At 19.8% G+C, this 14,894-nt stretch overlaps 1 protein-coding gene across 4 annotated transcripts in view; it reads right to left on the bottom strand.

The window, feature by feature from the left end:
- The window catches only part of LOC109594782 (uncharacterized), a 76,498-nt gene that overhangs the window by 59,635 nt on the left and 1,969 nt on the right, over positions 1–14,894 (bottom strand). The gene's annotated exons all lie outside the window — the stretch shown is intronic.

Genomic DNA, 14,894 nt, shown 5'->3' on the forward strand with positions numbered 1-14,894 from the left:
TTACAAATTAGTTTGTACTTGATTTGGATTTTGTTGTTTTAATACATCGTTAATAAAATTATTCAACCTTCATTTTTATTAAAATATTGACAAACATCTTTATTAGGTCAATAAATTACGTATAAAAATTTGTTCCCATAAATTAATGTCCACACGACAGTTGTTTTAAAGTAATTAAGACAACATTTGGTTTATAGAAAATAACAAATTTTTCTTACGAAAGTCAATAATTTACCGTTTTTAAACATAAAAGTTTTTAAATTATTTTTTTGTATTAAATGAGTGACGTTATTGACATTTTCTGAAGAAAGTAACGTGTGTAAACATATGTAATAAATCAAATTATGGTCATCGAAATCAATAATAAACGTTCTATTTATATTTTTAGTCGTAAATAAATTAATTTGTTATTTATTATTAATTGATCTGGAGGGGCCAATAAAAATAAAACAACCGAACTGGTTTGGTCAATAAATATGTTATCAAGTAGTTTGGAACAAATTTTATACATTCATAAGAAAGGATTTATTATATTTGTTAATATTTTTATTATAATTAACAAGTAAATAGTGTAATTAAAATTAATATTTCTGTTATTAAAATTGTTATATTAATTTTTATTGTACCTCCATAAAAATATAAAAATATTAATAAATAAAACTATTATTATTATAATTTTATATTTATTGTAATTTAGGAATTAGATTAGATAAACATTAAATTAACTTCATTATTAATTATGGGATATAAATTAATTAATTTTACAATGTTGTTTATTAAATAAGTAATAATAATTTATTTTTTTAGTTCATTAAGTGACTTGTTGATTTAATTAATTTTTGATCACTTAAATTAGTTCATCTCATCTCATAGAATTGGGATATTATTTATTTATAAAATTTAATAATTAAAAAATATACATAATAATAAAATGTTGACTTTTTATTTTTGTCAATTTGAATAATAATTCATTTTCTATAATATATGTAATTTAATAGTTATCACTAATAATAATTAAAGAACAATAATTAATTAATTGTAACAAATTTTGATATTAATATTTGTTGAGAACAATTAAAAATTATAAATAATAATAATAATGTTGAGTTTTTATTTTTGTCAATTTTAATAATAATTTGTTTTTTATATTATAAGTAATTTAATAATTATCACCTATTATTAAATAACAATAATTAATTAATTAATAATAAATAATAAATTTTGATATTATTTATTCAGATCTCTAAATCATAAAAAAATTAATAAATAAAACTTGTTATAATTACTAAATTTTATATTTTTAACCATTTAATTGACAAACAATTATTATATTTATTGTAATTTGAAAAATTTATATTAAGTTAATTTTATTATTAATTATGAGACAATAATTAATTAAATTTACATTAATTATAATTTATAATTATTTATGTATAAAATTTTATTATATGCATCTAACAATCAAAAAATATAAACAATTATAAAATTTTTATTTTTATCTTTGTCAATTTGAATAATAATTCTTTCTCTATAATATACATAATTTAATAAATATCATTTATTACTAAAGAACATTAATTAATTAAGAGTAATAAATTTTGATATTAATATTTGTTGAGATCTTTATAAATTATGAGACAATAATTATGACTCAATAATTTAATTAATTTTTGGCCATTTAAATTTTTTAACATCATCTCCTATTATTTATTTATACAATTTTAAATAATTAAAAAATAAAATTAAATAATAAAATTATGGGCTTTTATTTTTGACAATTTGAATAATAATTTGTTTTCTATAATATACGTAATTTAATAATTATTACTTATTATTAAAGAACAATAATTAATTAATTGTAATAAATTTTGATTTGTTAATAAATTAATTAACAATAAGTTATTATATTTATTATAATTTAAAATATTTATATTAAACTAATTTTATTTATGAGACATAAATTAATTGAATTAATATATCCATCTCATTTTATTACACTTATTAAAAAGTTTAAAAAATATGAATAATTATAAAATTTTATTTTAACTTTAAATTATTAAAATATTATTTAAGAATATTAATTAATTATGTGTTGTTGATATTTATATATGTTAATAAATATCATATGATATTACATATATTAAATTAATTTAATCATTTTATTTATTTATAACTAATTCTATTATTAAAATATATTATGTTACATAATTAAATTAAAGTAAGTTGTAAATTTGATTTATTGTTATTGGTTCAGACCTTTTATAAACTTAAGTATGTTTTTTAAATATTTTAGTGGTTTAATATGATTGAATCTTAATTTAATGTACTTTTAATGTTGTTTACTTATAGGCTGGTAGCTATTGAACTTTAATTACGTAAATTTAAATTATGGCTCGTAACTGAATCATAAATAAATAATAATTAATCACTGGACAAAGTTTTAGAAATCACTATAAATCATTTGTCTTAAATTGAATGTATGTTAACATTATTATAATTATTACATAATTAAATAAACATTGGTGCTTCCGCATTAAAACAAATTTAAAACGTTTTTATTCAGGTTATTTCAATTTTATTCCTGTAAATATTGATGACACGAACGTTTTTCAACAAAATACAACAAATATAATTTTGTTTGTGTCGTATTTGCACGTAACCTTGTGGTGTGGCATTAATTTAGCCTTTTTAACCTTTTCAACTCGTTCAGTGTCTATTTTGTTAATTAATTAATTGAATATGTCTTTTGTCGTTTCGCTTTAACAGTGTATTTTTCAAACGGTAAACACAAATTGTTGATAAAAACGTTGTTGTTGTGTAAGCAACAAATTGAGGACAAAGATTATTTGTAAATATTCCTTAAAATCTGACTTTTATTTTTAATTGTTTATCGAATAAAACTTAAGTAAAGTTGTACGTGGAACAAAATTTTGACCTATATTCGTTTTAGTCGTGCTCCAATTTCGCATAAATCTTGTGAAATAGTAAACGTTGCATTTTAATTTAATTTTAGTTGGTGATTTCACAATGTGGATGGTTAACGGAAAAATCATTAATTTTATATTGTGTTACAACGTGTAAACATTAGACTTTACCGTTTTGTTTATTATATATCTAATAATAATAATATTAACTGAGGAACAAACTAAAACAACACAAATCTTATATATAGGTATAAATATTTGTACCTATTTGTAGGACAATAGACTACACGAAACAAATTGTAAGTAGGAAATAACTTCCTCTCTGACCTGGATTAAGCTATTTGAAATTTCATCCTTATCCGTTCTTCATGCTCGATCAAATCTCAATCGATTGTTTCTCTAATTAATATTTATTTAACGGATGCCAATTTATATGTGCGACCTTCAAATCTAATATTCCCAGCTTGGAATTTGTAGCCTCGGTTTACTCTTAGTGATTTTAATATTTCCCACTTCTAAAGTGAAGAGGTTACTGATCTAAGTGATTTTTTTAAAAACACTGACCTGTCTCAAATTAATGCCTTAACTGACCATCAAAGTAACGTGCTGGAGTTAATTTAATGGCCTAACTTAATATACCAAACTCAGATGAGCCACCTTGTTCACATCAAGCCGTCCTGACTAAATTCAGGAAATTCAGATCACATCCCAAAGTACAGACCAGTTTCCACTCTATCCAGTGTCTCCAGTCTATAATATTCATTGTATTAAGTGATATGTTGTGTAGTTCTTAACCAGCACAGATTCACTCACTATTGTTCAATGTTTATTGCAACAATTAACTACTGTATTCGCACTATTTGGCGTCCCCTGGGGTGCCACAAGGATCCAATCCTGGACTTCTTCTTTTCATTCTACACATTAATGATTTTCTGTTGTTCATAAATTATAATAACTTTATATTTTTTAAATTAATAGTTAAATTTAAATATTGAAATATATATTTTTTAAGTTAAAATCCTGACTAAATTCAGGAAATTCAGATCACATCCCAAAGTACAGACCAGTTTCCACTATATCCAGTGTCTCCAGTCCGTAATATTCACTGTATTAAGTGATATGTTGTATAGTTCTTAACCAGCACAGATTCACCCACTATTGTTCAATGTTCAGTGAAACAATTAACTACTGTATTCGCACTATTTGACGTCCTCAGGGGTGCCACAAGGATCCAATCTTGGACTCCTTCTATTCATTCTATACATTAATGATTTTCTGTTGTTCATAAATTATAATAACTTTATATTTTTAAATTAATAGTTAAATTTAAATATTGAAATATATATTTTTTAAGTTAAAGTCCTGACTAAATTCAGGAAATTCAGATCACATCTCAAAGTACAGACCAGTTTTCACTCTATCCAGTGTCTCCAGTCCATAATATTCACTGTATTAAGTGATATGTTGTGTAGTTCTTAACCAGCACAGATTCACCCACTATTGTTCAATGTTCAGTGAAACAAATAACTACTGTATTCGCACTATTTGACGTCCTCAGGGGTGTCACAAGGATCCAATCTTGGACTCCTTCTATTCTTTCTATACATTAATGATTTTCTCTTGTTCATAAATTATAATAACTTTATATTTTTTAAATTAATAGTTAAATTTAAATATTGAAATATATATTTTATAAGTTAAAGTCCTGACTAAATTCAGGAAATTCAGATCACATCCCAAAGTACAGACCAGTTTCCACTCTATCCAGTGTCTCCAGTCCGTAATATTCACTGTATTAAGTGATATGTTGTGTAGTTCTTAACCAGCACAGATTCACCCACTATTGTTCAATGTTCAGTGAAACAAATAACTACTGTATTCGCACTATTTGACGTCCTCAGGGGTGCCACAAGGATCCAATCTTGGACTCCTTCTATTCATTCTATACATTAATGATTTTCTGTTGTTCATAAGTTATAATAACTTTATATTTTTTAAATTAATAGTTAAATTTAAATATTGAAATATATATTTTTTAAGTTAAAGTCCTGACTAAATTCAGGAAATTCAGATCACATCCCAAAGTACAGACCAGTTTCCACTCTATCCAGTGTCTCCAATCCGTAACATTCACTGTATTAAGTGATATGTTGTGTAGTTCTTAACCAGCACAGATTCACCCACTATTGTTCAATGTTCAGTGAAACAAATAACTACTGTATTCGCACTATTTGACGTCCTCAGGGGTGCCACAAGGATCCAATCTTGGACTCCTTCTATTCTTTCTATACATTAATGATTTTCTCTTGTTCATAAATTATAATAACTTTATATTTTTTAAATTAATAGTTAAATTTAAATATTGAAATATATATTTTATAAGTTAAAGTCCTGACTAAATTCAGGAAATTCAGATCACATCCCAAAGTACAGACCAGTTTCCACTCTATCCAGTGTCTCCAGTCCGTAATATTCACTGTATTAAGTGATATGTTGTGTAGTTCTTAACCAGCACAGATTCACCCACTATTGTTCAATGTTCAGTGAAACAAATAACTACTGTATTCGCACTATTTGACGTCCTCAGGGGTGCCACAAGGATCCAATCTTGGACTCCTTCTATTCATTCTATACATTAATGATTTTCTGTTGTTCATAAGTTATAATAACTTTATATTTTTTAAATTAATAGTTAAATTTAAATATTGAAATATATATTTTATAAGTTAATTAATATTTCTTGAAAAAAAATCTAATAAAAGACATGCATGAGAAGATTCTTTGGTCCAGCCAATTGAACCTGGAGATAGATTTGATAAATGAATAATTGACGTCCCATTTAAATGCGTGCCAGCGACTATCCAGACAGAAAATTATGTATTCAACGGATAATTCGACGTATCCGTTATACCTCAATTCCCTGCCCACACCCAACACACAAACTCTTCACCACGAGCTCTGTACTACTTTTCAACCGATTTTCTTTTATTCCACTTAGAACGTATTTACACACAATTTTCATTTGTTTGATTTATATTAAGATCCAATGTTTACTTTAATATCGTTTAAATACACATTTTTATATGTGTTATTATAATATACACTTAGTACAAAGTATAATTTATTATCATCGAATTTTTCCTTGATTTAGATTTGGTTGGTTTAATACTTATTGTTAATGAAGTTCCCCAACCTTCATTTTTAATAAAATATTAGATAAGATCTTTATTAGGTTAATAAATTATGTATAAAAAAATTATAAAATTATCTCTCAAATACTTCAATGTTCACACGACAGTTATGATTTTAAAGTGATTAAGAAAGACAACATTTGGTTAATAGAAAATAACAAATTGTTCTTGACAAAAGAAATAATTTACCGTTTTTAAACATAAAAGCTTTAATTTGTTTTCGAATTAAATCCATGACGTAATTTACGTTTTAATTTTTATTTCTTCAGAAAGTGACGTGTGTAAACATGTGTAATAAATCAAATTGTGATCATCGAAATTAATAATAAATATTCTATTTATAATTTTGGTAGTCGTAAACGAATTAATTTGTTATTTATTGGTAATTGATCAGGAGGGGCCAATAAAAATAAAACAACTGAACTGGTTTAGTCAATAAACATTTTAAGTCGTTTGGAACAAATGTTATATATTCATAAGATATTATATTTGTTGACATTTGTATTATAATTTACAAGTAAATAGTGCAATTATAATTCTGATATTAAATTTGTTACATTAATATTTGTTGAATTTCTCTATAAAAACATAAGAATGTTAATAACTGTTATATTTAATATAAATGTATATTTATAACTAATTAATTAACTTTAAATTATTATATTTATTGTAATACAAATACATTAATTTTATTATTAAATATATAAATATATTAATTTAATAATTATCATTTATTGTTAAAGTATATTAATTAATTAAGAGTAATAAATTTTGATATTAATATTAGTTGATATAAAAATGTTATTAATACTATAAATTTATATTTATAACTAATTATTGTCATTATTGTAATTTAAGATATTTGTTACTTTAATTTAATTATTAATTATGAGATTTATTCTTTAAATGACCCAACAATTTAATTAATTTTTTGTCACTTATTATAAAATTTTAAAATTTAATTTTTTATAAATTTTTTTTCTTTAATATACAAAATTTAATAATAATATATAATTAATTAATAATTTAATAATAATTCTTATGTTTATAATATAAATAATAATTGTATATTAATATTAAAAATATATAATATTAATTAATATTTTTTTGAATAATATAGTTTATATTAAGAATTTTTTTAAAATACAGAAAAAAATTACTAATCATATTTGAAGAACTATTTAAAAATATTATTTTAATTTGTCTCCAAAAATATAAATTTTATTAATAAATTTCTTTGCTAAAAAATTCTTTAAAATTCTGAGACAATTTACACATATATATCAATAAAATATAGGAATTTTAAAAATAAGTTTATCAACATTATTATATTATTTAGATTTAATATAAGTAAGTATATAATATTAATTAATATTTTTTTTTTGAATAATATAGTTTATATAAAGAATTTTTTTTAAAATACAGTAAAAAATTTAAAAATAAGTTTATAGATAATGTTATATTAATCCCAAAAATATTTAATATTAATTAATAATTTTGTTTTCGAATAATATGGTTTATATTAAGAATTTTTTTAAAATGCGGAAAAAATCATATTTGAAGACCTATTAAAAATATTATTTTAATTAACTCAAAATTATAAATTTTATATTAATGCTAAAAATATGTAATTTTAATTAATAATTTTGTTTTTGAATAATATAGTTTATATTAAGAATTTTTTTAAAATACAGAAAAAAAAATTACAAATCATATTTGAAGAGGTATTAAAAATATTATTTTAATTTGTCTCCAAAAATATAAATTTTATTTATAAATATTATTGAAACTTCTTTGTTAAAAAATTCTTTAAATTTCTGGGAGAATTTACACATCATATTTGATGTTAAATATTATTATAAATTAATTTATTTATATCAATAAAATATAAGAATGTTAAAAATAAGTTTATATATATATATATATATATATATATATATATATATATATTATATTAATTAATGATATTTTTTTTTGATTAATATAGTTTATATTAAGCATTTTTTTAAAATACAAAAAATTTACAAATCATATTTGAAGAGCGATTAAATATATTATTTTAATTTAACTCCAAAAATAAAAATTTTATTTATAAATATTTTTGAAAATTTATTTGTTAAAAAACTCTTTAAAATTTTTGGAGAATTTACACATCATATTTGATTTTATTGACATTATAAATTAATATATTTATAATATCAATAAAATATAAAAATTTTAAAAATAAGTTTATAGATAATGTTATATTAATCCCAAAAATATTTAATATTAATTAATAATTTTGTTTTCGAATAATATGGTTTATATTAAGAATTTTTTTAAAATACGGAAAAAATCATATTTGAAGACCTATTAAAAATATTATTTTAATTAACTCAAAAATATAAATTTTATATTAATGCTAAAAATATGTAATTTTAATTAATAATTTTGTTTTTGAATAATATAGTTTATATTAAAAATTTTTTTTTAATACAGAAATAAACTGCAGTATTCATATTTAAAGGGCAATTAAAAATATTATTTTAATTTTACTACAAAAATATAAATTTTACTGAAAATTTTTTTAATAAAAAATTCTTTAATATTCTGTGAGAATTTACACATCATATTTGATGTTATTATTATTAATTAATATATTTATAATATTAATAGAATATAAGAATTTTAAAAATAAGTTAACAATTTAATTTTATGTATGTTTTTTAAAAAACTAATATATGTAACATATACTGATAAGAAACGTTCTAAATAAATAAATACACATAACTAGGTTAATTGTAAAAAATAAAATTGTCGTATACTTAAATATTCCAAAGAAAACTGTCAAAAATTTAAATCAAAAATTAAAAAAAAAAAAACTGCACATGTAAGTACCGTACGCAAATAAATGTGTCCAGAATAAATGAACAAACTCACGCGGTCAGAGGGAGAATAAATTCGGAAATTCGGGGTCCAGCGAGTTAATCCAAAAACGGCATAGCGGCGGACACGGACTGAGGTAACAGCGGAGGTAAACGATGGGCCGTGTGGAACGCGCACAGAGAGCACATCTTCGAAACCCACACCGACACAAATGCGGTCACAATTTCAACTGGCGACTTGTTGTGTGTTCAAATGTTACACTAGAAACCAATGTGGATATGCTCCGCGCGGGACGTTCCATGGCAGCGCAGAAAATTGCCTATGCCATCATATTTTTTATTTTGCTTTGCTTTACTACGTCGTACTTGACTTGTTGCAGTGTCGTAAATTTAGTTTCAAGTTGGGCTTATCTGTTGTTATCTTTTTTTCTTTGTCTATCTCTTCTTTTTTTACCATAAAATAGATAACATAATTGTAGATATCTGTAAATTGGCAATGTGGCTAAATATATAGAGATAAATATTCGTTCTTAGTTAAATCCTTCAAAGTGATAATATTTAAATCATCATATTTAATTAAATGTCTGTTGTCCACACTCTGTATGAATTAAGGAAACATTGAATAATTGGCAAATTTACAAATGTCAATTGTCAATTTTTTAATTATACAAGTTTCAAAAATTCTTTTAAATTGTAGTTTTTTCATTTAAAAAAAAAAAAATATATTTATTTCATTTTTAATTTTTTATTATTATTTTTGAATTATTGACTAAATAAATGTTTACGTTAAGTAATTTTTTTAAATTTTATAACCATTTATGATATTTAATTTTTCAATTTCTCAACATATAAATAAATTTTGAGATTTGCTCCCTAATTAATTTTTAGTATTTAAAATTTAAACCTAACCTAAAAAAAATATTTAGTTTAATTAATTTTTTTATATTTATTTTTTAGATTAGGATTTTTACTGTTTAGAATTTCGAATATTTGTATTTTTAAATTTTTTAAAGTTGAATTTAATTAATTTATTATTTTATTTATTTATTTATGTTAATTTTTTTAATTATTAACTATCAAAATTTCTTTTAAATTATAGTTTTTTCATTTTTAATAAAATTTATATTTATGTCATTTTTAATTTTTTGTTATTGTCTAAATTTTGGAATTATGATATTTAATTTTTTCACATATTTTTAATAAATAAATATTAAAATTAAAATCTAACCTAAAAAAATTATTTAGATTAGTTAAATTTTTTATATTTATTTTTAGATTATTATACACATTTAAATTTTTAATATTTACATTTTCGAATATTTTTGATTTTTTTATAGTTGAATTTAATTAATTTATTATTTTATTTATTTATTTTTTTAATTATTAACTTTCAAAATGTCTTTTAAATTGTAGTTTTTTTTAATTTTTTATATATTTTTATTTTTTTGGTATTATTTAAATTTTTGAATTATTGAACAAAATAAATGTTTTGAGTTAATTAATTTTTTTAAATTTATAACTATTTAATTTTTTATATTTATTTTTTAAATTAGGATACACATTTATATTTTCCAATATTTATATTTTTGAATTTTTTATAATTAATTAATTAATTTATTAATTTATTTACTTTTGTTAATTTTTTTAATTATTCAGGTTTCAAAATTTATATTTATTCCATTTTTAATTTTTTGTTATTATTTAAATTTTTAAATTATTGAATAAATAAGTTTAGGTTAATTACATTTTTTAAATTAACTTTTTAGGTTGGGAGATATATTTATTTTTGGATTCTTCAATTTTACTCTTTTGAATTTGTTTATTTTTTTTTTATCTAAATAAATTGATTTTTTTTAATTAATATACGTTTCTATTAATATAAATCAATTCATTCAATCTTTTTATTTCTTTTAATAATCTTTTTTAGGTTAAATTTATTTATTTCTTTTTAATTTTTATCTTTTAAATTTTAAAAATTCTTTTAATTATTTAAATTTTTGAATTATTTATTAAAAAATTGAAATTTCTCAAATTTTTCTTAATTTTCAAAATTTTTACACTTTAATTTCGTTAATAGTCTAAAATAATTGACTTTTTAAAATTTATAGACGTTTAATGAAAATTCATTCTTTCAGTTTTTATATTTCCTCGATCTTTAAAATTTTAGATTAATCAAATTTTTTAGGTTAGGACACATATTTATTTTTGAATTCTTCGATTCTACTTCTTATTTTGAATTTGTTTAATTTATTTTTAATTAAATAAATTGATTTTTAATTTATGTACGCTTAATATAAATTAATTCATTCAATTTATTTATTTATTTTAATATTTTTTTTAGGTTGGGACATTTTTTATCTTTTAGATTTCAACAATTCTTTTAATTATTTGAATTTTTGAATTATTTATTATAAAATTGAAATTTCTTAAATTTTTCTTTTTTATATTTATTTTTTTGGTTAGGACATATATTTGTTTATTTTTGAATTTCTAAAATTAAATTAAAATAATTGATTTTTTTTTAAATTTATGCCGTTTAGTGAAAATACATCACATCATTCTGTTTTTACATTTCGTTTAGTAATCTTTAAATTTTTAAGTTAATTAAGTTTTTTATATTTTATATAATTGTTTTTTTAATTTTTAGATATTTTATTTTTGATAAATTTTACATTTATTTCATTTTTAATTTTGGTATTTTTTGATTGGTTGATGCACATATTTATTTATTTTTGAATTTTTTGTAATTAAATTAATTTTTCTTTTTAATTTTTAAATTTTTTATTTTTGAAAAACTAACTAATTTTTAAAAAATTTTATATTTATTTCATTTTTAATTTTTATATTTTTTGGTTGGTACACATATTTATTTATTTTTGAATATTTTATAATTAAATTTTAATAAAAAAATTAAACATTTGTATATTTTATTTGTGCACATTTAATAAAAAAACATTCTTTCATTTTTTATATTTCTTCTAATGTTTTAGGTTAATTAATTTTTTTATATTTATTTTTTAATTTTTAAGATTCTAAAATTCTTTTAATTTGTAAGTTTCTCATCTTTGATACATTTTATATTTATTTAATATTTAATTTTTGAATTTTTTATTCATTCAATTTTGAATTATTTATTATTGAACTAAATATTTTTAAATTTTAAATTTTTAAATCTTTATGTATTTTATGACTTAAATAAATATTTTTTTTAATTTTAATTTAATTAATTTCTTATATTTTTTAATAATCTTTTAATTTGTAAGTTAATTACATTTTTATATTAATATTTATATTAATTAGGACATATTTATTTTTTCTTTAATTTTTTAACTTTTCATTTTCTATTTTTAATATTCATATTTTTGACTTTTTTACAGTTAAATTTAAATTTCTTGTTTATTTTATAATTTTAAAATTTTTCATTTTTGTTAAATTTTATATTTATTTCGCTATTAATTTCTTCGTCTTTAATTTATATAATTTTTTGAATAATTTATATTAGAATTGAATATTTTTAAATTGTGTGTTTTGAATATTTGAATTTTTTGTTCTTTTTTTAATATTACATAATTTTTTATATCTTTTGTAACAAAATAAATAAAAGGGGGGATCAAAATATAGCCAAAAATCCTGTACAAACAATATTTTCCCGTTTACTTTATTTATTATTCTTTAGGTGAGACCAAAAAAAAAAATGCCAAGTAATTTTAAAACAAATTTCACACCGAATCTAAACACAATTAAACCGACCAATGCGGCCTGACAAATTAAATTACGTTTAGGGGAATCAATCGGCCCGACTGGCAATTAAAGTGGGAGATCAAGGCGAAGTGGCGCAATAAAATAACGGGAGAAAAAGTCGATTGTCGGCGGGAACGTGTGTGTGCGATGGAATCGCCCGGCACGAATGTCCGTCCGTCCGTCCGTCCGTCAGTCCGATGGGCTACGGGTTCGTGTCAATGGATGTTGGTTTTTATTTTTCCACACGTCCACGTCCGTGCCGCTTCCACGACCGACATATTCCGACTTTAACCACTTACTCGTACCGTACTTCTTTCTTCCTTCTCTCTTCACTTACTTAACTCTATCTTTCTCTATATTTTATCGTACTTAGATACGTACTAGATTTTAATTTAGGTGTACAACTTTTTGTAATTCAAGTTGAAAAATGTTCTCGTGTATTTATTTCCAACACACATATATATTTATTTGTAAATTTACAAATCCAATGAGAAAAATTAATATTCGGTTTTTATAATAATAATTATATTAATAATTAATTTTTATACTTTTTATGTTTAAATTACTTTTTCATACAATTCCATTATTTAATATTGGAAATATATAAAATATTCATGGAATAATTAGAATATTTTTGTTTTTTATAATATTTTTACATATTATTTGTAACAATGTTTATATTTTTATATTGTAAAATGTTATTTAAAATAATATATATCATTTTTTGTGTTTTTTTATATAGTTATATTGCTTAATTTTTTTAAATACATAAAATATTCATGGAACAATTTAAATATTTTTTGTTAAATATTTTCATTTTTATATTATAAAGTATTATTTATTATTATTTAAAATATTATAATATCTATCATTATTTGTGTCTTTCATACAGTTCTATTATTTAATTTTTGTTATGAACATAAAATATTCATGGAACAATTTAAATATTTTTTATTTATGGTATTTTTACATAGTATTTGTAACAGTATTTTTTATTACAAAATAATATTTAAAATAATATCTTTTATTTTTTGTGTTTTTTATATAGTTCTATTGCTTAATTTTTCAATTAACATAAAATATTCATGGAACAATTTAAATATTTTTTGTTTCTTTTAATATTTTTAAATATTATTTATAACAATATTTGTATTTTTATATTATAATGTATTATTTATTATTATTTAAGATAATATTTATCTTTTTTGTGTTTTTCATATGCTTCTATTGTTTAACTTTTGCAATGAACATAAAATATTCATGGAACAATTAAAATATTTTTTGTTTCTTATGATATTTTTACATATTATTTTTAACAATATTTGTATTTTTATATTATATAATATTATTTAAAATAATATCTATTATTTTTTGTGTTTTTTTATATAGTTATATTGCATAATTTTTTTAAATAACATAAAATATTCATGAAACAATTTAAATATGTATTTATTTCTTATAATATGTTTACTCATTATTTGTAAGAATGTTGTTTTCTTTTATATTATAAAATATTATTTAAAATAATATCATTTTTTGTATTTTGTAGTTCATGTTTAATTTTTGAATAAACATACAATATTTGTATTTATATATTTTAAAGTAGTATTTAAAATAGCATTTATTTTTGCAATATACATAATTTTAATTTTATGTTCAAATAAATTCTTTAGGTTTATTCTTTTAGTATATGTAATAGTAAAATTAAAATTTTGTGTTCTTGACATTTAAAAATTTTATCAAATAATATTCAAGCAAATTTCTGACTTTTTATCAACCGGTTCTAATGAATTTATATTTTTATATGAAAATCTCGTTTTCTGTTTATATATAGATATTACTGAATTTATTATTTCTTAAAATATTATTACTTATTAATCAACATAAAATAAACATACTTGTAATATTTCTAAATTATTATAAAAATAAAAATAAATATTCTTACCATTTTCACTTTGCTAATATTGCATGAATGAATTTAATTTAACAAAACAACAACAATTTATTTTGTTCTGCTTATTGTACAATTTCATATTTTCAGTACATATAAATATTTTTTACTAATTCACTAAGAATTATTAGGGATAATATTTTTCGCCCTGTCATTTAACAGACAAGGTTCCAAACAGGGTAATACAGATTTCTATATTAATATCTTCTTATTATAATATTTT

The sequence above is a fragment of the Aethina tumida genome, chromosome 5 (genome assembly GCF_024364675.1).
Source record: "Aethina tumida isolate Nest 87 chromosome 5, icAetTumi1.1, whole genome shotgun sequence".
Taxonomy (NCBI): Eukaryota; Metazoa; Arthropoda; class Insecta; order Coleoptera; family Nitidulidae; genus Aethina; species Aethina tumida.